This window comes from Mixophyes fleayi, chromosome 4 (genome assembly GCF_038048845.1).
Source record: "Mixophyes fleayi isolate aMixFle1 chromosome 4, aMixFle1.hap1, whole genome shotgun sequence".
NCBI classification, from domain to species: domain Eukaryota; kingdom Metazoa; phylum Chordata; class Amphibia; order Anura; family Limnodynastidae; genus Mixophyes; species Mixophyes fleayi.
In genome coordinates this window covers 52,916,965-52,939,696 of record NC_134405.1, presented here as the reverse complement: position 1 = coordinate 52,939,696, position 22,732 = coordinate 52,916,965, and the positions used below count along the sequence as shown (strand labels likewise).

General features: G+C 44.5%; 1 protein-coding gene across 1 annotated transcript in view; it reads left to right on the top strand.

Annotated features, from left to right (window-relative positions):
- The first annotated feature begins 6,318 nt into the window (after positions 1-6,318).
- The window catches only part of LOC142150652 (olfactory receptor-like protein OLF4), a 118,192-nt gene continuing 101,778 nt past the window's right edge, over positions 6,319-22,732 (top strand). Inside the window, exon 1 of the mRNA XM_075205846.1 lies at positions 6,319-6,530. The gene's annotated coding sequence lies outside the window, so the exon portion shown is untranslated. The remainder of the gene's footprint in view (positions 6,531-22,732) is intronic.

Below are 22,732 nucleotides of genomic sequence, written 5' to 3'. Positions count from 1 at the left end.
TTCATCACACTGCTCCCTTCTTCATCCCACTACTCCCACCTTCATCACACTGCTGCCACCTTCATCACACTGCTCCCACCTTCATCACACTGCAACCACCTTCATCACACTGCTCCCACCTTCATCACACTGCTCCCACCTTCATCACACTGCTCCCACCTTCATCACACTGCTTCCATCTTCATCACACTGCTCCCACCTTCATCAGACCACTGTTCCCTTCATCACACTGTTCCCTTCATCACACTGCTTCCACCTTCATTACACTACTCTTACCTTCACCACACTGCTTCCACCTTCACTATACTGCTTCCACCTTCACTACACTGCTTCCACCTCCATCACACTGCTCCCACCTTCACCACACTGCTTCCACCTTCATCACACTGCTTCCACCTTCATTACACCACTGTTCCCTTCATCACACTGCTTCCACCTTCATCACATTGCTCCCACCTTCATCACACTGCTCCCACCTTCATCACACTGCTCCCACCTTCATCACACTGCTTCCATCTTCATCACACTGCTCCCACCTTCATCAGACCACTGTTCCCTTCATCACACTGTTCCCTTCATCACACTGCTTCCACCTTCATTACACTACTCTTACCTTCACCACACTGCTTCCACCTTCACTATACTGCTTCCACCTTCACTACACTGCTTCCACCTCCATCACACTGCACCCACCTTCACCACACTGCTTCCACCTTCATCACACTGCTTCCACCTTCATTACACCACTGTTCCCTTCATCACACTGCTTCCACCTTCATCACACTGTTCCCTTCATCACACTATTACCTTCATCACACTGTTACCTTCATCACACTGTTTCCTTCATCACACTGTTCCCTTCATCACACTGTTCCCTTTATCACACTGCTTCCACCTTCAGTACACTGCTACCACTTTCACCACACTCCTCCCACCTTCATCACACCACTGTTCCCTTCATCACACTGCTGCCATCTTCATCACACTACTTCAACCTTCTTCACACCACTGTTCCCTTCATCACAATGTTCCCTTCATCACACTGCTTCCACCTTTATCACACTGCTCCCACCTTCATCACACTGCTTCCATCTTCATCACACTGCTCCCACCTTCATCAGACCACTGTTCCCTTCATCACACTGTTCCCTTCATCACACTGCTCCCACCTTCATAACACTGCTCCCAGCTTCATCACACTGCTCCCACCTTCATCAGACCACTGCTCACTTCATCACACTGTTCTCTTCATCACACCGCTCCCACCTTCATCACACTGCTCCCACCTTTATCACACTGCTTCCACCTTCATCACACCACTGTTCCCTTCATCACACTATTCCCTTCATCACACTGCTTCCTTCTTCATCACACTGCTTCCACCTTCATCACACTACTGCCACCTTCATCACACTGCTCCCACCTTCATCACACCACTGTTCCCTTTATCACACTGCTTCCACCTTCATCACACTGTTCCCTTCATCCCACTGTTCCCTTTATCACACTGCTTCCACCTTCATTACACTGCTCCCACTTTCACCACACTGCTCCCACCTTCATCACACTGCTTCCACCTTCATCACACTGCTCCTACCTTCATCACACTGCTTCTACCTTCATCACACTATTCCCTTCATCACACTGCTTTCATCTTTATCACACTGCTTCCACCTTCATCACACTACTTCCACCTTCTTCACACTACTGCCACCTTCATCACACTGCTGCCACCTTCATCACACCACTGTTCCCTTCATCACACCACTGTTCCCTTCATCACACTATTCCCTTTATCACACTGCTTCCACCTTCATCACACTGTTCCCTTCATCACACTGCTCTCACCTTCACCACACTTCTTCCACCTTCATAACACTGCTCCCACTTTCACCACACTGCTCCCACCTTCATCACACCACTGTTCCCTTCATCACACTGTTCCCTTCATCACACTGCTGCCACCTTCATCACACTGCTTCCACCTTCTTCACACCACTGTTCCCTTCATCACAGTGTTCCCTTCATCACACTGCTCCCACCTTCATCACACTGCTCCCACCTTCATCACACTGCTCCCACCTTCATCACACTGCTTCCATCTTCATCACACTGCTTCCATCTTCATCACACTGCTCCCACCTTCATCAGACCACTGTTCCCTTCATCACACTGCTTCCACCTTCATAACACTGCTCCCACCTTCATTACACTACTCCCACCTTCACCACACTGCTTCCACCTTCACTATACTGCTTCCACCTTCACTACACTGCTTCCACCTCCATCACACTGCTCCCACCTTCACCACACTGCTTCCACCTTCATCACACTGCTTCCACCTTCATTACACCACTGTTCCCTTCATCACACTTCTTCCACCTTCATCACACTACTTCCACCTTCTTCACACCACTGTTCCCTTCATCACAATTTTCCCTTCATCACACTGCTTCCACCTTCATCACACTGCTCTCACCTTCATCACACTGCTTACACCTTTATAACACTGCTCCCACCTTCATCACACTGCTTCCATCTTCATCACACTTCTTCCATCTTCATCACACTGCACTTACCTTCATCACACTACTTCCACCTTCTTCACACCACTGTTCCCTTCATCACACTGTTCCCTTCATCACACTGCTTCCACCCTTATCACACAGCTTCCACCTTCATCACACTGCTCCCACCTTCTGTCACACGCCGGTCCCATAGATAAGTGCCGGCACTGTGATTTGCCTCTAGGAATTCAACAAGAAGACTTTGAGATTACTCAAATTCTGGATTCAAAGATGGTTCGAGGAATGATTAAATACTTAGTGGATTGGAAGGGTTTTGGCCCTGAAGAGCGTTCCTGGGTAATTGCCTCTGACATCATCGCTCCTGCACTTTTGCAAAAGTTTCATATTAAATTTCCTCGGAAGATTGTCGATAAGTGTCCAGTGGCCACTTTTAAAAGGGGGAATACTGTCACATGCCGGTCCCATAGTGCCGGCACTGTGACTTGCCTCTAGAAACTGTGATTGAACCTATTCCTGTTTCTGAGATACTACCTTTACACAGGTGTTCCTGACTGCCTTTCGATTCTCATTGTCTCTGGAGTATTACTTAAACTATCCATGGTCCTTGGCTTATTGCCTGTTCTTCGTGTTACTCAGTCTGCCTAAGGTCCTGGCTGCCACTACTTGACCTCCCGTTTGTAGCCTGATGAGCTTCTCGTTGCTGTTACCCGCTTGCTGGACTTCTGCAATCTACAACCGTTGTACCTGGTACTTGTAGTTCCACGCTGCCCTACTGAACTTCTCGCTGCTGTTACCTGCTTGCTGGACTCCTGCAATCTACAACCATAGTACCGGTTACCTGTAGTTTCACGCTGCCCTAATGAACTTCTCGCTGCTGTTACCTGCTTGCTGGACTCCTGCAATCTACAACCATAGTACCGGTTATCTTTAGTTCCACGCTGCCCTGCTGAACTTCCCGCTGCTGTTACCCGTTTGCTGGACTTCTGCAACCTACTTCTTGCTATCAAGCCTACATGTTGAACGTCCACTGTGAGTTGATTGCTGCACCTGTGGTTAATCCTGCACACCTGTTGTTGTACTTTCATGCTGGGTTCTATTGAGAATTTCCTTGTGATTAATCTGCACGCTGAATTACTACGGCCTGCGGCTAAGGGTGCCTGTCACTTGCAGTTCCACAGTGGGCTTATCGTATGCTCCTCTTCGCTGTTACCTGCATGTTGAACGTTTCCTGTGAGTTGTCAGCTGCATTTAAAGCTAGTTCTATGGTTCAAGTTTCTGCTTTTACTCGGCTGACCCAACAGTGCTATTTTCTTCATTGATAAGTTTATTACTGGAAGATATACTGCCTGCCAGATTGTACATACATACATACATACATACATACATACATACATACATACATACTACACCCACTACTGCCTGTCAGATCATACATATGTGAGAGATATACATTTTATGAACTTCTTAAAGTAATGCATTTTGTATAATTACTGATGGAAGAGGAATAGTCTGCAGCTTCTTGCAGAATATTCTCCATGAACTTTGCCTCACATTCTTATCTTTTCTTCAACATGTCTCTTCTCAAGAATGTGCACATCCAGCAGCTTCAGTACCGGGAGCCCACGACCCCCACTTGAGGCCTACGTGACTGAGATAAGACATCTGCTGGACATCCTGTCCACAAACTGCTGACATGAACAGGATGCCTTCAGAAACCTTGTATTCCTTATCTTCTTTTGTCTGTGAAACTATGCATAAATAAAGCTACTCTGACTTAGGGCTGGTCAGAATCAGAATCATTTTCAGCCTAAACATCTGAAGTTGTCTGTTTCTCTATCGATCGATACCCACAAGGTATAGCAGCCGGAGTTCAGGAGAAAGGACCCATTTAGGTCATCTCTGACACATACATACCACACGCCACCACTGCCTGCAAGAACATACATACATACATACTGCACCCCACCAATGCCTGCCAGAACACACATACATACATACTACACTGCACCCCACCACTCCCTGCCAGATCATACATACATACTGCACCCCACCACTGCCTGCCAGCTCATACATACATACTGCACCCCACCACTGTGTGCCAGAAGATACATACATACTGCACCCCACCACTGCCTGCCAGCTCATACATACATACTGCACCCCACCACTGTGTGCCAGATCATACATACATACTGCACCCCACCACTGTGTGACAGATCATACATACATACTGCACCCCACCACTGTGTGCCAGAAGATACATACATACTGCACACCACAACTGCCTGCCAGAACATACATTCATACTGCACCCCACCACTGCCTGCCAGATCATACATACATACTGCACCCCACCACCGCCTGCCATATCATACATACATACATGCCATACCTGCCTACTCTACCGAAATTCCCGGGAGGCTCCTGAATTTCGGGGAGTCCTCACGGACTCCCAGAAGAGTAGGCAAGACTCCCAAAATGTTGCGAAATTCACGGCAGTGAATGGAGGGAGGGGGCTTAATCGCGTCATTAAGTTCCGCCCCCTCCATCCAATGCCATGAATTTCAGCTTTTTTAAAGTGGGGGCGGGGCTACGCCCTCCTCCTATACCTTGTCACATGACTTCTCCCCCGGTTCTCCCGGTGGAGAAATCTTAAAAGTGGGTATGTATGATACATACTGCACCCCACCACTGCCTGCCAGAAGATACATACATACATATATACATACATACATATATACATACATATATACATACATACATATATACATACATACATATATACATACATACATACATATACACATACATATATATATACATACATAAATACATACATACATGCTGCACCCCACCAAGAAAAGAAAAATATTATTACAGCATTGACAAAGAGTGAATAACCAGTTCAATAAAGGTGGCGATTATTGTTGAACTTGCTCCTACTAACCCCATACTTGCCAACTCTCCCGGAATGTCCGGGAGACTCCCGCATTTTGAGAGAGTCTCCCGGACTCCCGGGCGAGTGTGGCAAAATCCCGGATCTGCCCACTTCCTAGTGAAGTGGGCAGAATTAGGTCACAAACGCCGCGATTCCTGGTGAATCGCGGCGTTTGGCCCCGCCCCCTCTGTCAAATGACGCATTTTGCGTCATGGGGGCGGGTCCAAATGACACGGATTTTGGAGGCCCGCCCCCCCATGACGCCCACCTCCCCCGCAGGCTCCCGCATACCAACATTGTAAAGTTGGTAAGTATGACTAACCCTTGACTGTGTACTATGAAAAATATGTGTCAAAGTGGTTCTCATAAAAACACTATAAATTTAATATGACGTATAAATACAAACAAAGAAACCGCCACATAAAAATCACATTGAAAACTTCTTGTGTACTCAATGTACTGTAACCATGAGGAGAGTCACTGCAGGGGTAAGAGACATATGATATGTAAGTACAGGTAGATCTGCTGAGTGTGATCACACTCCAGATAATACACAATTATATCTCTACTAATTCACATTAAAACCATTCTCTAAAAAGCAGAATATTGAAACCATTAAAATCCAGACTGACAGGTGTGTATTGTGTAATAAGTTCCTTAATGTATGGTGTGGATATATGATGTAATAACCTCCCATCCACCCATATGGCTCAGTGCTCAGGACCCTAGATTTAGTCTATTTATATGTGTGGACTATGATGTGATTCCCAAGTCATTTCATGCTTTGTACAAAGCATTTCCCCTCCTCCCAGCCACATGGCACCATTACATAATGTACATGTGTCTGTAAGACCCCCACACCCCACTCAGGTATCAGTGTTATCTGAGACTACACTGCAGCTGTCATTTACATGTCTATGTGACCACACAGAGACACACAGGGTGATGGGACACGGGGAGGGGGACATGTCCTCCTCACTGCTGGACACAGGCACTTCTCAGCTATCTAAGTCCTGAAATAGACTACAGACCCCAGAGGACACAGGGTATAAGTATATTTACAGGTATTTCTGTTATATTTATAATACTCATACAGATAATATAGTCTATTACTATCTGTGCTTTATTACTGCTTTACTGTGAGTGCTGCTGATATACTGATCTATACATTTATATCTGTAATATAATACTGCTATACTGATCTATACATTTATATCTGTAATATAATACTGTTATACTGATCTATACATTTATATCTGTAATATAATACTGCTATACTGATCTATACATTTATATCTGTAATATAATACTGCTATACTGACCTATACATTTATATCTGTAATTTAATACTGCTATACTGATCTAGACATTTATATCTGTAATATAATACTGCTATAATGATCTATACATTTATATCTGATCTATAATACTGCTATACTGATCTATATATTACTAACTACTGCTATACTGATCTACACATTTATATCTGATCTATAATACTGCTATACTGATCTATACATTTATATCTGACTATAATACAGCTATACTGATCTATACACTTATATCTGACTATAATACTGCTATAATAATCTATACATTTATATCTGACTATAATACTGCTATACTGATCTATACATTTATATCTGACTATATAAAGGGCTCACCGTGTATGTTACCATAAACTTCAATATAAACCTTTGCATGCCAATAAACACACGGAGACATGAAATAAGTTATTAAAAATTGGCAAAAATTTTATTATAAGGATTATATTAAACTAAACCTATTGTGGCGGAGAAAGGGCACTGCGGAACAGCTCTCAAGCTGATCACACAAGATCACTTTGGGGACAGGCGCAAACCGCCATAAGTCCGCAAACCACGGGGAACAAATCCCTACACAAATTGCGCTGAGTTGGCGTCAGAGTGACTGCCCCTTTCAAACTCACCGAGCCGGACAGGGACCCTCCTCACCGAAGGGCCAAAAGGAGTTACTGGTGCCTCAAAGGGGGGCAGTGACCTACGACAACTACCTGTGCGCCCACTAATCAGCCGCTGAACGCAGTGCCTTCCTACCCCGGTGCACCCCACAGACGCCGAAGCCCGCCACCAACTAACCGAGAACCACCGACTCTCATAAGATCAGGCCAACCTAAGCCCTATCTACCACACCATTTTGTCTCAGTGCCATTGTGATCCATGATTAACTTTGCCCCTTTGGTGGCCAGCAGCCCCATCTGCCCAACCATCACACTCCAGTGGCTCTGTGATTCGGGATAACGTTACACCTGGAATGGCCAGCGGCCCAAAAAACGACTGAGTGACCGATGACACACGCCATCATGGTTGAAACATCATCACCTGAAAGCATAAAAACCAGTGTTAACAAACCATACCACCTCAGGTTTGAAGACAGGTCAGGATTAGAATAAAGCACCGAGAAGGAAAGCATGTTGGAAACCGGTCAACAGAAAGGGATAAGGGAAGGATACACATACGGGGAGCAGACCATCCAGGCGAAGGTAAACAACACCCGGAAAAACCCCGGCTGCACACCACTAATCAGGACTTACGCCCAGGGAAACCCGGGTGAAAATCCCTTCGCGCCCCCGCGTTAAAGCGACGAGCGGAAAAGCCCAGGGTAGCCCACCAAATGGAGGGAGAAGATGAGATGGGGAAGGGAAGTGGGGTGGGTTGGAGAACCAGAAGAGAATGAAAATTGAAAAAGAAAAAACTGTGAAGGCAAAACAAAATTGATTAGGCATCACAACAATCAATCAGCAACACTGTCAATTCTAACGTAAGACTTATAAGCCGTGGATTTCCATCGGCCCAGTGCTTTTATGGTCTCAGTAAAGGGCCCCGCCATGGCAGCAGATGTGGCCACCCTAATCCTAAATGAATGTGTCCCGTACAATGCGCTGATCAAATTGAGAGACTGTAGGGTCCGCTTCAGAATGGCTGAAAATTGATATTTCGTCAAAGGCATACCATCACAGTGACAAAGAAACAAGCAGGCCTGAGGTCTTTTATTTACAAACTGACTAGAACATCATTGGCTTAGCAGTGTTTGTCTCCAATGTATGATGCTCCCTGGAATACCTGTGATGCTGGCTCCAGGTTGTCTACTGGGGATACTGGGGAAGAGGAAAAATACTACGTCTTTAAATTTCCAGACGTAAGAACTTCACCACTTCAATATGTAATTGCCCTGTTCTCTTCCCTTGTTCACTTGTTCCAAGTGAGCGGCCTACAGAAAAGGGGTTGACGTGATTATCCAATAAAGGTGTAATAGCAGGTAAATTCGGTATCGTTTTCTTAAATCACTTTCTGTTCTGCTGATCAATGGTCAACCCGTTTTCAGTACACACATAAAAAGATGCAGACCGGTGACTAATGGAGAAGTTTGTAGCTGTATTTCCCTCTTGAAGTGGTAGCAGGTGTCTGACTTATAAGGGATGAATATCCCTTATAAGTATCCTTCCAAATTCTCTTCTGTTCCGATTGTCCTCAAGGAGAGGCAGGTGGAATGTTGCACCACTTACATAGTTTTGGATTGGGGCACCCTTATTTAATAGGATTTGCTAGAGAAGTGGGGGTGTGCAAGGAAGCCTAATACTGAAAGAATACCGGGACCTAGGAGTAACTCTTATGCCCACTCAGCCTAGCTTGTCTTCCATAAGCATCCTTATATGCTAGCTGAGGGTACCTGGTACTTCTGTAAGTTATGAATCACTTAGGCAAAACATATGAAAAGATACAAATGTACCTTTTATTTTATAATATAACTATATTTGCATATACACACACACACATACACACACACACACACACACACATATATATATATATATATATATATATATATATATCTGTATCTACTATATAAATGCCTAGTGGTGTGTGTGGAAAAAAAAAACCCAAGCTGCAGCGCCACCTGCTGGGCAGAGTTATACACTGACCTATATATTTCTTTAAGGAGAAGTGACAGTTGGGAGTGGTTGGTGGTTGCCGGGGGTGACAGTGGGGAGTTTTTAACACCCTAAGTAGCTTGATGAAGGATGTGGTGATGAAGATGAAGGATGAGGTGATGGAGAAAAATGATGAGGTGGTGACATGTGGACAAAACCACGTTAAAAAAGAGCGCTTGCATCGGGAAGTAACGCTCTTCCCCTGAGGAGGCCTGGGCTAGACCCAAATGCATGACAAGAACCTTTTTAACACCTTAAGTAGCTTGATTTGGCTAGAATGCATGCGTATCATGCACGGGTTAACTTGTGTATATATATATATATATATATATATAAACACACATTAATAATAATGAATGCAGGTAGCAAAGCCTCTCAGAGGCTTACCATACACAGAACATACTACAGTACTCTATCTTATATGACTTATATTCACAATATCCATTAAGCCACAATGCTCACTCCTCCGCCAGCCAGGCAGGGGCCAAGTCCTCTGTCCTCCTGCTTTCGTCAGGTGCACAAAGCAACAATGGCCACAGAGATTTCCACGAGCAGATCAACAGGCACAACCCTAGACATGTGCAACATGCATTTACCCCATTGCTGTGGCAGAAAGCCTGATCTCACCACAACCAGTCTCCGGAATAAAACGCACAGGTATCATTCCAGCAACTTATTATGAAAGGGACCCCCAATTTACCACCATGTAAGGATTCACCCTGGGTGGGTATCAGATACCTTGAAGATCCAGACAAAGGGGCTGACTGGAGTGTCTCTATTCATTAACTGCAGATCCTTCTAACCTTGCTGGGAAGGCACATGGATGTCTGCTAGGATGCCTTACAGAACAATAGGCACAAATGGGGTCAGTGTCCTTAATAAATTGAACCTAGAAGTCAACCCCTGGCTAGCTTTTTCATGTAAATGAAGCAGCAACTGTTATGGGCTTCCTGTCTGGAAGAGAATGGAGGACGCATTGGGTGGATGTAACTGCCATATATGACTTCTCCATACAGCTTGTCAGAATTACTGGCCATGCATAATTAATATATATATATATATATATATATATATACTCTTCTCTCTTTACACCTCTTCCCTGGGGAAACTCATCAGCTCTTTTGGTCTCCAGTACCACCTTTATGCCGATGACACCCAACTCTACCTTTCCTCTCCCGATCTCTCTTCCTCCCTCCTCTCCAGGGCGTCTGCCTGCCTCTCTGCCATCTCCTCCTGGATGTCCTCTAGATTCCTCAAACTTAATCTCGCTAAAACCGAACTTATTCTTTTTCCTCCCGCTCATTCCCCCTCCCCTTCCGACCGTTCTATCTCTGTTCTCAACTCCTCTATGGGAAATAGAGGAGTTGTTCCTCAACTTCGCTGCCTCGGTGTCAACCTTGACTCCTCTCTCTCTTTTGCTCCTCACATTCTCTCTCTCGCCAAATCCTGCCGCTTCCAGCTGCGGAATATTGCACGCATTCGACCCTTCCTCTCCCAAGATGCCACTAAGGCTCTTGTCCACGCTCTTATCATCTCCCGCTTGGACCACTGCAACCTCCTCCTTACCGGCCTCCCCCGCACTCATCTCGCTCCCCTTTGCTCTGTACTCAATGCAGCCGCTCGGCTCATTTTCCTTTCTCGCCGCTCCTCTTCTGTCTCCCCCTATACCAATCCCTTCACTGGCTCCCCTTCCCCTACAGAATAGTGTTCAAGCTCCTCACACTTACTTTCAAGGCCCTCTCCAACTCCACTGCTCCCTACATCTCAAACCTCATTTCCATCCACGCTCCATCCCGCCCTCTGCGTTCGGCTAATGACCGCCGCCTCACCTCCCCCCTGGTTACCTCCTCCCATGCTCGCATCCAAGACTTCTCCTGCGCTGCCCCCCTCCACTGGAACCAGCTCCCCTGCTCCATCAGAACATCCCCCAACTTGTCCAGCTTCAAACGGGAGTTAAAAACCCACCTCTTCCTCAAAGCCTTCCAGTCCCCCACCTAACCGACCTCCTTCCAGCCTCCCACCTACCGCCCTCCCTATCCTGCCCTCCTCCTGCCTCCCTCCTCGTCATTCTCCTCTCCCCCCTCTCCCTCTCTGCGTTCTACTCCTTTTCTCCTCCTACCCTTGTGTCTCTGTCCGTCCTACCCTCCCCTTAGATTGTACGCTCCTTCGAGCAGGGCCTCCTCTCCTCCTGTTCTCCACCACCTTAACTCTGCTCTCCAGCTCCCTGTCTCCTCCGTGAGGTCCTCCTGTACTTCTGCCCCTCTAGCTTCACCGCTGGGGGCTCTCACCTTTCATCTAGCTGTACTTTGAGCTTCTGAGTTACTGTGCTTTTTGTTAACTGTACCGTGCTGCCTCACCCTGTATCGTGTTTCTGTATGTCCCTGTACGGCGCTACGGATACCTGGTGGCGCCTTATAAATAAAAATTAATAATAATAATAATAATAATATATATATATATATATATATATATATATATAGGCAAAAAACAGGGATCTGCACTCTCCAAACACATAACTAATGCTGTACTAAAAGCTTTTCTATATTAAAAACAGGGAATGTTAGTTCCACATATTGCAATATATGTTAAGCTGACCAACTCTCGCCAAAGTCTTCCCATTCTGGTCAGTCCTAAAATGATTTTATGCTATGCTATTTTATCTGGGCTTAAGGCTTACCTGCACACAGCTTTTAAAGGTGAGTCTTTCCCAAGCACTAGCAACCATGGGAGACCTGGGACTCACCTGACACAAGTTGGAATTAATTAATGTAAAGAATGGGTTGCAAGAGTCATGGGACTTACATTGTATAACAAAAACAGACATAGACGCTCTGCACTCTCCATGTACAGACTGGGGTGCAAGAGGGGGTTGCCAACATTGTATTGACAATTTATACAATGTGGGCAACCCCCTCTTCCACCCCAGTCTGTTTTTGTATGTATATATATATATATTAGAGATGAGCGCACTCGGATTTATGAAATCCGAGCCCACCCGAACGTTGCCGATCCGAGTCGGATCCGAGACAGATCCGGGTATTGGCGCCAAATTCAAATCTGAAACTGAGGCTCTGACTCATAATCCCATTGTCGGATCTCGCGATACTCAGATCCTATAAATTCCCCGCTAGTCGCCGCCATCTTCACTCGGGCATTGATCAGGGTATAGGGAGGGTGTGTTAGGTGGTCCTCTGTCCTGCTATATCTCGTGCTGTTCAGTTCTGTGCTGTGCAGTGCTGTGCTGTGCTCAGTCCTTCTGAGTTCAGTGGTGCTGCTGGGTCATGTGCTGTGTCCTGTGCTCTGTGCTTCTCTAACGGCATAGTTATTTCCCCAATATTCCCAAGTGTTTAAAAAAATAAAAAAAAGTTATTTAAAAAAATACAAAAAACTATTTATTTTTTATTCAATTACAACAAAATTTGCACAACCAATCCTGCAGTATAAGCCCATTGGTACTGCAATATTACCAAGTTCACACATTCAGCAGTAAAAGTCCAGTGGTACTGCAATATTACAAAGTTCACACATTCTGCAGTATCAGTCCAGTGGTGCTGTGTCCTGTGCTCTGTCCTGCTGAGTTCAGTAGTGCTGCTGGGTCCTGTGCTGTGTCCTGTTCAGTCCAGTGGTGCTGTGTCCTGTGCTCTGTGCTTCTAAGGGCATAGTTATTTCCCCATTATTCCCAAGTGTTTAAAAAATTAAAAAAAAGTTATAAAAAAAAATATAAAAAAAGAATTAAAAAAAAAAGAATTGCAACAAAATTTGCAAAACCAATCCTGCAGTATAAGCCCATTGGTACTGCAATATTACCAAGTTCACTGATTTAGCAGTATAAGTCCAGTGGTACTGCTATTACAAAGTTCTCTGATTCAGCAGTGTATAAGTCCAGTGCTACTCTCCTGTGCCGCATATAATTTTTAAAGGCTTTGCCGAGTGTGTGTGGCTTAGGGGTATGCTCTCTTGTGCTACATATAATGGAAAACCAAAATTTGGAGGATAAAGTAGGGAAAGATCAAGACCCACTTCCTCCTAATGCTGAAGCTGCTGCCACTAGTCATGACATAGACGATAAAATGCCATCAACGTCGTCTGGCAAGCCCGATGCCCAATCTCCTAGTACAGGGCATGTAAAATCCAAAAAGCCCAAGTTCTCAAAAAATAGCAAAAAGAGAAACTTCAGCTGAGGAGAAACGTAAAGTTGGCAATATGCCATTTACGACACGTAGTGGCAAGGAACGGCTTAGGCCCTGGCCCGTGTTCATGACTAGTGGCCCAGCTTCACACAAGGATCTAAGCCCTCCTCCTCCCCCCCCCCTACCAAAAATTTAAGAGAGTTATGCTGTCAGCAACAACAACAAAACAGCAAAGAACTCTGCCTTCTAAACAGATGACATCACAAATCCCCAAGGCGAGTCCAAGGGTGTTGTTGGTTGTGAACCCTGACCTTCCCATCACTGTACGGGAAGAGGTGACTCCATCCAGCATTTGCAGCATGCCCTCTGCATATGCTGGAAGGATCACCCACAGTCCAGTTACAGATTTGGCTAATGAAGGTGTGAATGTTGTACACCGGGAGGAGGATATTGATGTAGCTGGCGCTGAGGAGGATGTTGATGATTATGATGCAGACAGATACCAAATTGTCTTTCTCAATTTCTATTTATATTCTAGATTATATAACGGCTGAATATTTTACTGTTTTACTCCTAGAGGAGAGGGGATCTGCTGCAGACAGATACCAAACTGCCTTTGTCCATTTCTTTGTATATTTGAATTTCTAGTTCTACAGTCTATGCAGGCTGCTTTATTTATATTCAACTACAAGTGTAGGGCGGGGGGGGCATAGATAGTCACCAAAGTAACGTGGTCCATTTAATTACACTTTCTAGCTCCACAGTCTGTGCAGCCTGCTTTTTTTTATCTTCAAAGTATTTATATTTACAAGCCTTGCAATCTAAATTAACTAGAGGTAGTGACGTGGTAGAACTCCAAAAGGCAGTTTGGAAGCCCCTGTACAAACTGGCTCTATTTTTTTAACTGAGTTGTCCCCCCTCCAGTGTGTACTCGGAAAGAGTTTTTAGTGCAGCTGGGAACCTGGTCAGTGAGCGGCGAAGGAGGTTGCTTCCTCACAACGTTGAAAAAATGATGTTTATAAAAATGAATAATCAATTCCTCAATGAAGTACAGCACTGCCCTCCAGACAGTACAGAGGGACCTGTGGTTGTGGAGTCCAGCGGGGACAAATTGATAATGTGTGAGGAGGAGGAAGTACACACTGTAGGGGGAGAGGAATCAGAGGTTGAGGATGAGGACGACATCTTTCCTCAGTAGAGCCTGTTTAGTTTGTACAGGGAGAGATGAATTGTTTTATTGGTGTGGGGGCCCAAACAAACCAATCATTTCAGCCAAAGTTGTTTGGTAGGCCCTGTCGCTGAAATGATTGGTTTGTTAAAGTGTGCATGTCCTATTTCAACAACATAAGGGTGGGTGTGAGGGCCCAAGGACAATTCCAACTTGGAACTTTTTTTTTGCATTATATGACCAATCAACAGTCGTTTGCCATGTTCAAAAAGTAAAACCAAATTTAAAAAAAAAAATGCAAGAAATTAAACCAAAAGTAAAATGCCCTGTCATGATTTAAAACAAGAGGTATTGACGTGCTCTAAAACTACTGTATTGTTGTTTATATTTTATAAACACCACACTTGAAAGCTTGAGTCTTTCAATGAAAAAGTAACTCTCCATTGCACGAATATTTGCAACAGGGACAATTTTAGGGTTAAGAAAGTCAACTAATAACACTTCGACGCTGTCTGTCTTTATAAACACTACACTTTGAAGTTGGAGGAGGTATTGTGGCCCCGGCACCAAATTTACTACCGGGGCCACTCCACTGTGCAGTCCATATTTAGGTGTATCAGATATTAAACAACGGTGACAGTTGATGTCCAATTTTTTAATTATATTGTTGGTGCTGTAAAAAATTGTGTTCCGGGCACACCACACTACGCAGTCCATACCCTTTTTGGTGGAATTCTGACCCGTGGAGGGTTTTTTAATTATATTGTGGCCTCGGTACCAAATTGTGTACCGGGGCCACCACACTACTCAGTCAAAAAAGATAGATGCGTATCATAGATAAAGTACATTCAGTGTTGTGGGGCAAATTGAAAAATATTCTAAATGCACTGACATTATCAAAAACTAGAGGTTTTCACACGCTGAAACTCCAACATGTATATGATGGAGAGGATGGAGGAGCATCCGTATGTGCAGTGTAATGCAGACCTGTTGAAGGTTTTTTATATATTTTATTGTGGTGGCCAGTGGCTAGTCCTCTAAGCAGTCCAGATACTATTTTTGGGTGTAATTCAGACCTGTTGAAGGTTTTCTATATATTATATTGTGGTGGCCAGTGGTAAGTCCTCTACGCAGTCCAGATACTATTTTTGGGTGTAATGCAGACCTGTTGAAGGTTTTCTATATATTTTTTATTGTGGTGCCCAGTGCCCACTACTCTAGGCAGTCCAGATACTATTTTTGGGTGTAATTCAGACCTGTTGAAGGTTTTCTATATATTATATTGTGGTGGCCCGTGGCCAGTCCTCTACGCAGTCCAGATACTATTTTTGGGTGTAATGCAGACCTGTTGAAGGTTTTCTATATATTTTTTATTGTGGTGCCCAGTGCCCACTACTCTACGCAGTCCAGATACTATTTTTGGGTGTAATTCAGACCTGTTGAAGGTTTTCAATATATTATATTGTGGTGGCCAGTGGCCAGTCCTCTACGCCGTCCAGATACTATTTTTGGGTGTAATGCAGACCTGTTGAAGGTTTTCTATATATTTTTTATTGTGGTGCCCAGTGCCCACTACTCTACGCAGTCCAGATACTATTTTTGGGTGTAATGCAGACCTGTTGAAGGTTTTCTATATATTTTTTATTGTGGTGCCCACTACTCTACGCAGTCCAGATACTATTTTTGGGTGTAATGCAGACCTGTTGAAGGTTTTCTATATATTTTATTGTGGTGCCCAGTGCCCACTACTCTACGCAGTCCAGATACTATTTTTGGGTGTAATGCAGACCTGTTGAAGGTTTTCTATATATTTTTTATTGTGGTGCCCACTACTCTACGCAGTCCAGATACTATTTTTGGGTGTAATTCAGACCTGTTGAAGGTTTTCTATATATTTTATTGTGGTGCCCAGTGCCCACTACTCTACGCAGTCCAGATACTTCTTTTGGGTGTAATTCAGACCTGTTGAAGGTTTTCTATATATTTTATTGTGGTGCCCAGTGCCCACTACTCTACGCAGTCCAGATACTATTTTTGGGTGTAATTCAGACCTGTTGAAGGTTTTCTATATATTTTATTGTGGTGCCCAGTGCCCACTACTCTACGCAGTCCAGATACTTCTTTTGGGTGTAATTCAGACCTGTTGAAGGTTTTCTATATATTTTTTATTGTGGTGCCCAGTGCCCACTACTCTACGCAGTCCAGATACTATTTTTGGGTGTAATTCAGACCTGTTGAAGGTTTTCAATATATTATATTGTGGTGGCCAGTGGCCAGTCCTCTACGCAGTCCAGATACTATTTTTGGGTGTAATGCAGACCTGTTGAAGGTTTTCTATATATTTTTTATTGTGGTGGCCAGTGGCTAGTCCTCTAAGCAGTCCAGATACTTTTTTTGGGTGTAATTCAGACCTGTTGAAGGTTTTCTATATATTATATTGTGGTGGCCAGTGGCCAGTCCTCTACGCAGTCCAGATACTATTTTTGGGTGTAATGTAGACCTGTTGAAGGTTTTCTATATATTTTTTATTGTGGTGCCCAGTGCCCACTACTCTACGCAGTCCAGATACTATTTTTGGGTGTAATGCAGACCTGTTGAATGTTTTCTATATATTATATTGTGGTGGCCAGTGGTCAGTCCTCTACGCAGTCCAGATACTATTTTTGGGTGTAATTCAGACCAGTTGATGGGTTTTTAATTATATTGTGGGGAACACTCCTCTACGCAGTGCAGAAAGATACCTCGTTGCAACGTTTTGTACTAAAAAAAAAAATATATTGTGAGGTGTTAGGTGTTCAGAATAGCCTTTAAATTAGTGGAAATTATTGTTAATGAATGTTATTGAGGTTAATTATAGCGTAGGAGTGAAAATAAGCCCAAAAACTTGATTTTTACACTTTTTAGTTTTTTTTCAAAAAAAATCCGAATCCAAAACCTTAAATCCGAACCAAAACCTTTCGGCAGGTGTTTTGCGAAACAAATCCGAACCCAAAACATCGAGAAAATCCGGATCCAAAACACAAAACACGAGACCTCAAAAGTCGCCGGTGCACATCCCTAATATATATATATGTAACCCCTGGGGATGCTGCAGTTGGACTTGAGCACCCAGGGGCTAATAATCACAATTGCATCAGTAAGAAAAGAGATGCATATAGCTATTTACCAGTCAAGGAGAAGGAACTACATCTCCCAGAAAGCTGTTATGAAGAGGGGGCGGAGCCTAAGAAGACTGAGAAACCAGAGGGCGGAGAGAGAGAGGAAGAGAGGAGCATCCTGGGAGAGACTGAGCTGTGTGACCAGTTCAGATAGGTGACCCTAGGCAGAAGGGCACTGGATGAGTGATCTGAGCAGAGAGAGCAGTCTGCAGAGATATCAAAGCTCGGTGCAGTTCTGAACAGAACCTGCTGGAAGCCACAGTTTGAAGCTGTAGGAGGAGGTTTGCATGCATCTCTGAAGAAGGACATTTTACAAGTCAGCCATTTTGGAGATAATCAAGTTCAGACCTGTGACACACTGGTGCAGATAAGTTACTGGTTATTTTATCTATCTGTTGTTGTTCAAGTGGGGTTTGGACTATATCTGGCCACAAGGGCTGAAGAGTTAGGGATAGATGGGTGGGCAGGTAAATATGCACCAAGTGTGTGTCTAATCAGCACTTGTGGAACTACAAGTCCCAGGATACAAATTAGAAAGGATTTTACAGTTGTTGCTAGAGGAGGGTCTGCATACTGTGACTGCTGTACCTCACTGCAAGTGATTTAAAGATCTCCAAAATCTGCAAACTGGACACATGATGTTTCCATGCCATGCTGCATACATACAGAAGGGCCCCAACTTGCAGTGCACTGCTCTATTTGTGTGGTGTGTTTGAATACTGCTGTGTGTGTTTGGCAGTACATTGTAGGGCTATAAGGGAAAATATATAAATTCACCCTGCAAGATATTCACAGTATCAGGAGCAAGTAAGATATCTGATATATTTTTTCATGTGTATAAAGCTGTGACAGTTAATGGTTATATTGTTATATATTATATTATATTGTATGCTGTTATTGATTTATTGCGAGTTTTTGTGTTAACTTGGTGTGCATAGTAAGAAGTGGTGCGCCACTTTCATCCACATTTGTTTTATTACTGTATTGTATTGTTTGCACTATTATTTCAAATTATACCAAAGTATATTTTTCTATAAAATTACAAAGCTGCATTTAGGATTTCCATTTAAATAAATGTGCCTGGCTGGCTTTTGCAGCACACATTTTGTCACAGAGTGTTAATACTGGGCAGGGGGTTTCCCGAATCTCCCCCTGGTGTATCTTTTGAACACCCCCCAGAAGAGAAAGCAGAGATTCGGGTGGAGGCACTGTAACACCCCCTTGTGTATTAAGCGTTGTGAGGGTATATATATATATTGAACCACGCAGATGCTTCTCACCTTGGTACTTGGTTTTCAGTGCCTCCACCCGAATCTCTGCTTTCTCTTCTGGGGGGTGTTCAAAAGATACACCAGGGGGAGATTCGGGAAACCCCCTGCCCAGTATTAACACTCTGTGACAAAATGTGTGCTGCAAAAGCCAGCCAGGCACATTTATTTAAATGGAAATCCTAAATGCAGCTTTGTAATTTTATAGAAAAATATACTTTGGTATAATTTGAAATAATAGTGCAAACAATACAATACAGTAATAAAACAAATGTGGATGAAAGTGGCGCACCACTTCTTACTATGCACACCAAGTTAACACAAAAACTCGCAATAAATCAATAACAGCATACAATATAATATAATATATAACAATATAACCATTAACTGTCACAGCTTTATACACATGAAAAAATATATCAGATATCTTACTTGCTCCTGATACTGTGAATATCTTGCAGGGTGAATTTATATATTTTCCCTTATAGCCCTACAATGTACTGCCAAACACACACAGCAGTATTCAAACACACCACACAAATAGAGCAGTGCACTGCAAGTTGGGGCCCTTCTGTATGTATGCAGCATGGCATGGAAACATCATGTGTCCAGTTTGCAGATTTTGGAGATCTTTAAATCACTTGCAGTGAGGTACAGCAGTCACAGTATGCAGACCCTCCTCTAGCAACAACTGTAAAATCCTTTCTAATTTGTATCCTGGGACTTGTAGTTCCACAAGTGCTGATTAGACACACACTTGGTGCATATTTACCTGCCCACCCATCTATCCCTAACTCTTCAGCCCTTGTGGCCAGATATAGTCCAAACCCCACTTGAACAACAACAGATAGATAAAATAACCAGTAACTTATCTGCACCAGTGTGTCACAGGTCTGAACTTGATTATCTCCAAAATGGCTGACTTGTAAAATGTCCTTCTTCAGAGATGCATGCAAACCTCCTCCTACAGCTTCAAACTGTGGCTTCCAGCAGGTTCTGTTCAGAACTGCACCGAGCTTTGATATCTCTGCAGACTGCTCTCTCTGCTCAGATCACTCATCCAGTGCCCTTCTGCCTAGGGTCACCTATCTGAACTGGTCACACAGCTCAGTCTCTCCCAGGATGCTCCTCTCTTCCTCTCTCTCTCCGCCCTCTGGTTTCTCAGTCTTCTTAGGCTCCGCCCCCTCTTCATAACAGCTTTCTGGGAGATGTAGTTCCTTCTCCTTGACTGGTAAATAGCTATATGCATCTCTTTTCTTACTGATGCAATTGTGATTATTAGCCCCTGGGTGCTCAAGTCCAACTGCAGCATCCCCAGGGGTAACATATATATATATATATATATATATATATATATATATATATATATATATATATATACATAAAATAATGTTGAATGAAGCCTGAGACCTACTGTTTTGTATCCGTAAATTCTGGAAGCACTGCCAAGAACCAGTAAGCTGTGCATTTGACATTCAGAAAGAGGATAATCATAATCAAAGTCTTTAAGTGCAGGCTGCTTGTGCATTTAAACCCTTGGTGTATTTTCTACCTACAAATGGGTAAATAACTACCCATTCTTCCGTTCACAGGAATGTCCGTTCAGGGTACCCAGGTGTTTTATCAGTGTACATTTCCTCATTTACTTTAATAGGCGTTTAGGCTCTTTTACAGTGAACATTTCATAACACTATACAAAATTACTTTGATTACGACCCATGGTAAAATGTTATAATCTGAGCAGCAGCATTATTAATGATGAGAGGAGATTCCCAGAGATTTACTCCTTATTGATCAATGCCAATACTCTGCTCTCATCACAGAAAAGTGTGGGGAAGAGTCTCCGAGTTAGGCATGAATACCTACCAGCTTACATGACCATGAGTTTAAAAGTGACAAGACAATGGTAAGTAGACAATGGTAAGTAGAGGCAGGGATGTCAAAAACTCCTCTAGAAGGTTACTAATGAGGATAATTTTGCACTCTAACTTTTGGGAGCCGCTAACACTAAAGACTTCCCGAGTGATGTCTGACAGTCCATCAGGAGTTATAACCTCCAACAAGCTTAAAAAGCAAATTGATCCCGAATATGTACGTTGCATCACCCTTTAAGCCCCTCTTCTGGGTCTCTTGGTCCAGAAGGGGATGGGAACAAGTAGAGACATTTGTCCCAGTATGAGGATTGGAGGGCACTATCTTGCGGAGAGTACCAGTAAGTTTGTTGTGCCCTCACGTGCCCAAGGGCTCCCTGAAGTCTGTAGTAGTGAATGATTAAACAATGGAGCCAGCAATTGCACACAATTCAATATAATCCAAGAAAATGTCTGTAAATCCAAGATAATCATAAAATGAACCCGTTATTGTTTTGTCCTTTCTAGAAATGCTAACCTGCAGCCTGGGATTTTTGGCTCCTGGAATCTGGCCGTTAGTGTCCAAAATACTGCAGTTCATACTATAAGCCAGTGGTTCCCAAACATTTGCAGTTCGCGGCACCCTTAGAGTCTCCAATTTTTTTCAAGGCACCCCTCCAAAATAATTACTGAGCAGTCCTGTTTTAGAAGTAGTTGGGTCAAAAAATTGTAATAAGTATTTAGGTCACGACAGAAATACTTATTTAGCTGTATGCAAAAATGCCCCTCTGCATCCAGACACTCTGCCCCCTCTGCATCCAGACACTCTGCACTCTCTGCATCCAGGCACACTGCCCCCTCTGCAACTAGGCACACTGCCCTCTCTGCAACCAGGCACACTGCCCCCTCTGCAACCAGGCACACTGCCCCCTCTGCATCCAGGCACACTGCCCTCTCTCACGTTGCCCCCTCTGCCCTCTGTCCCCTCCTCTGCCCCCCTCCTCTGCCTTCTCTCACGCTGTCACCATCCTCTGCCCTCTCTCACGCTGTCACCCTCCTCTGCCCTCTCTCACGCTGTCCCCTCCTCTGCCATCTGCCCTCCTCCTCTGCTCTCTGTCCCCCTCCTCTGCCCTCTGTCCCCCTCCTCTGCCCTCTCTCACGCTGTCCCCTCCTCTGCCATCTGCCCTCCTCCTCTGCTCTCTGTCACCCTCCTCTGCCCTCTGTCCCCCTCCTCTGCCCTCTCTCACGCTGTCACCCTCCTCTGCCATCTGCCTTCCTCCTCTGCTCTCTGTCCCCCTCCTCTGCAATCTGCCCTCCTTCTCTGCTCTCTGTCCCCCTCCTATGCCATCTGTCCCCCTCCTCTGCCCTCTGTCACCCTCCTCTGCCATCTGTCCCCCTCCTCTGCCCTCTGTCACCCTCCTCTGCCCTCTCTCACGCTGTCACCCTCCTCTGCCGTCTGCCCTCCTCCTCTGCTCTCTGTCCCCCTCCTCTGCCCTCTGTCCCCCTCCTCTGCCATCTGCCCTCCTCCTCTGCCATCTGTCCCCCTCCTCTGCCCTCTGTCCCCCTCCTCTGCCATCTGCCCTCCTCCTCTGCTCTCTGTCCCCCTCCTCTGCCATCTGTCCCCCTCCTCTGCCATCTGCCCTCCTCCTCTGCCCCGCGCCAGCTATAGAAAAAGAGAAAGCAAACAGAAACTTACCAATCCGCGCGGCGCTAGGACCCTGC